This window comes from Leguminivora glycinivorella, chromosome 16 (assembly GCF_023078275.1).
Source record: "Leguminivora glycinivorella isolate SPB_JAAS2020 chromosome 16, LegGlyc_1.1, whole genome shotgun sequence".
Lineage (NCBI taxonomy): Eukaryota > Metazoa > Arthropoda > Insecta > Lepidoptera > Tortricidae > Leguminivora > Leguminivora glycinivorella.
This window is the reverse complement of record NC_062986.1, coordinates 8,753,906-8,758,087: the sequence shown is the minus strand read 5'-3', so window position 1 is coordinate 8,758,087 and position 4,182 is coordinate 8,753,906.

Genomic DNA, 4,182 nt, shown 5'->3' with positions numbered 1-4,182 from the left:
CAGGATTGAGTTGTGCAGAGGCACGGACACGCGGGACACGGCGTCGGCTTGAACTCGCGCCGGCATGCCAAGCCAGATGACAGCTTCATATTCTTCCCTTCCCGTTCCCTACACCCTCCTCTCGCGTGCCCTCAGCGGAATAGATACGTTTTTATTTTATTTGAGTACCAACCGGTCCATCAATGTTCGAGCTGTCTTCAGCTCTACTGGACTTCTGATAAACATAAATGATTAATGCAGATAATTTTTCGGTAACTGACATGTTACCTCGTTAGAATATTGATGATGCGATAGGTACACGAAAAAAGATGATCAATAATTATAACTTGTGAGTAGGTAGAAGTAGTGATCGATCAAGCTCATCTGTTTATTATATTTCCTTCGTTAAGAAAACCGTTGGGTTTAAAATCACCATATTCACTATTCAGTCTCTACCTACCTTCTTTTATTTTATTTAAGTTGGGTAACCCTCCCCGTGCAGGTATGAGGACTTAATTAAAACATTTCCGATTAATTTATTGACGCCTTGCCGCTGTGAATTTTGAGTGTGTTGGCACAGAAGTCCTGAGCCATTGGGTTTGCCGAGCCTCCCCGAGCTATTGTCTGTAAGGTGCAGGTTGGCCTGCCCGCTGCCACAACGAGTTCTCGAGAAAGTCATTATTAAGACCTTCGCCGTCGAGCCGTGTTTTTTGTTCGCTTCGGTCAATGTTTGTAGTGTTTAAAAAAAGTTTATTTTAAAATTGCGTTGATTGAGTTGTTACGGGCTTGCGGCGGGGAATAATTTCATGCTTTTGCCTCCGGTTTGATACACAGATAGCGTGCTGTCGAGTATTTCATTCAATGTACTAATTATTTTTGCAACTTAATTGGCTGGTGTTCGGAATAGACGCTTTGATGTTGTGCTTAATTTTACGCTAGCTATTTTTAAACGTTTGTTGCAATTAGATAAATTGGTTTTCTACAGTAATTGTGGAATACTAATACGTCTTAATCTCTTAATTGAACTCAACGATCTATATCAATAATTATAACCTATTAACAATCGTTGAGCTGAGAAAAAAAATCTTATATTACTTAATACATTTATTTGTGTGATGAGCACAGATATTTGTATTATAGGTAATGTTTTAAAATAGTTCATTTCGTTGATAATAATATTTATTTATTATTATTTATTTATTTATTTCAATACACGTACTACTTTACTATTATTTGTCTAACCAATCAAGCAGATTATTAAAAATACTTCGGGTTCAGAAACCTTCGGTATTTCAGTAATGAAAACAACAATTTTTGGTAAGACATACCTAGACAACGGTGTGCTCAATATTGCGAAGTCATAAGTAGGTAAATACTTCAGGTAGGCCGTAATGTCGGAAGCAGTGTTGTCACATCTACCTATTTATAGGTAGATCTACCTATTTTGCCTCCCGTCTACCTGTCTACCTATTTCGGTCCTAAATCTACCTATTTTCTAAAATATTACTATTGTAGAAAATTCTCCATGGTCAGTGTCATTTGACAATGACATGACACTGATCATTTTTAATCATTAAAACTGGACTTACCTTAGATGGTATTAAAACAGGTAGATCTACCTATTTTTCGTTTCTAAGTCTACCAGTTTCTACCTATTTTTTCACCCTGGTCTACCATTTTGTTCAAATTGTATGTGACAACACTGGTCGGAAGGTCGATCCAGCGAACATTTCAATGATTTTCACGATTCACAACATGTATAGGAATTACCTGCACGGGAAGCATGGTCGCGCGATAGACGACAAAATAGCAGGCCGTCCCTATCGCACTATTTGTAAGTGCGATAGGGACGGCCTGATATTTTATCGTCTATCGCGCGACCATACTTCCCGTGCTGATCTTGCCGCCAACAGGTATATTAATAAGTTAGAGTGCAAATCCAATCACTTGTCCATAAGTGTTTACCCACACAACCTGCGTTAATTGGGACAGCGTTGGCCGTTAGATATTAAGATAAGCACAACCCGTTGCTTCCGGAAGTAGCTGGCGATTTTTTGAGTAAGTAAGGCACTGAGCACCCTTTACTTCCAATAATTGTGCGAGCACCATTTGGTACTAAGTGTGGCCTCCACGTTTCACTCGGTGGCATTTTTTTTATAATGTGCCTTGAAATCCTTGCAACGCTCAAGATTCCAAATCCTGAACTCGCTCGCTATTACGCTGGCGATGGTGGTTCAATATTGGATTCTCTCGATTGCTTGGGTATCAATATTGCCAAGTGCGGTTATACTACAACTTGGGCAAACTTTTTACGTAGCTTTTTTTATAGTGACGAAAACGGCTTGACAGACTTTAAATGCCTGCGGCCTACACTAAGCAATACAATCATCAGAGGGCGGAATTGCTCATGGCCAGAGCCCGGAAAATCCATAGCAAAACAAAAGACTGTCGCAATCAAACTAGGGTGAGAAACATTTTTTTATCGATATCGATAGTTCTAAATATGAGAAGAAAATGGCCCACCAAATGAAAAAAAAATGTATAAATAATTATACAGGTACAGACAGATGAAATTTCTCCCTCGAAATCCACGTCAGTACACACAGCAGCACTTGACATCTTATTGGGTTTGTTATAGTAATAGGAGTATATAATCATTAATTTTTCAACATTCTCTGGGAGAAGACTGTTTCGTTTATCACTGTAAAGCCATTTATGTATACGAAATGAACGTTCGACTTCACTCGACGTCAAGGGAGCAAATTTATAAAACTCATTGTAGACTAGTTCAGGGTGATTGGTTATCCACGTTTTAATACGATCTTGCACATTACTCATTTTAAATAGTTTTATATATCAACCACGTCCGTGTCAAAATATTTAAGGTTTAAATAATAATTATCTACAGAGACACAACTTATATTTTATCACTGTCATACGCAATGAAATGACAATAATGACATTCAATGTCTTATGGAATATTAATTTTCTGCAGTGTCTATTATAAATTTACAATGAGGTTGATTACCTCTTTGTCACCCGACTACGGCCAAGCTAAAAGGAAAGGGTTATTACTTAATATGCAGAAATATAAGTAACATTGATAATATAGGTTACGTTGTATTTTAGATGAAATAATAACACATATAAAACAAACCCTTAACTTACTACTTGTTTTGCGTTTTGCGTGAATAATTATAAAATAACGTACGTACCTAAACATATCGGTATGATTTTTTTTAGACAAAACTTACTCGATATCGATAAAAAAATGTTTCTCACCCTAGTTTGATTGCGACAGTCTTTTGTTTTGCTATGGATTTTCCGGGCTCTGCTCATGGCAAAAATCAAACTTCAATCGAGTTGGAACGTTAAATTTTATCGACTATCGATTACAATCATACTCTGTTTTAGTGAAATTGCTCTCAAATTCATACAGGCACTAGCTTTTGCCCGCGGCTTCGCTCGCGTTAGAAAGAGACAAAAAGTAGCCTATGTCACTCTCCATCTCTACAACTATCTCCATTTAAAAAAAACACACCAACACTATCAGCAAATATGTCAATATCGTCTGTCTCCAACATGATGCGGTTAAGAGCAGCTCGGGCTCGAGCGGTGCGCCGGCCGCCGCGAACAGGCGCCGCCGCCGCCGCGCCGGTACCGCGCCCGGCATGCCAACCACCACATTCGCTCTTGGCACTTGCAGCCCCATTCTCTCAAGCACGGATGCGTCATCTACTCTATGGTGAAACAGTTGGCGGTAATGCATAATATGCAGCAGTTTCCGTCTGGTTTCTAGAGTTTGAAGACCAACCATTCCTGTTACGAATAGAGATGGATACATATATGGGTAATATCCGTACAGTCGTTTGTAAATGTGCCTACAGAACTTCCTCTGCACTCTTTCTAGCATAGTGTTTTGTTCTTATTAGAAAGAATGCATTAAAATAAGCATCTTTTATAAATTAAAGTTTTTTTTAAAACCTACTAATTTAGGAGTTAGAGTGGTGCAAAGTTGCAAAATTTTCCCGTAGCATTACTAAGGCGCCAGAGACAGAAAGCGATATCGACGGAGCCCCGCTTATTAAAGAAACTGCACAGAATAGGAGCCTTCGTCCGTTTGAAGATACCTAACGAACCTAACCTATACCTATATAAAAGTCGTCATTTTGTATCCTAGACCGTTTGCGAGACACGCGTTAA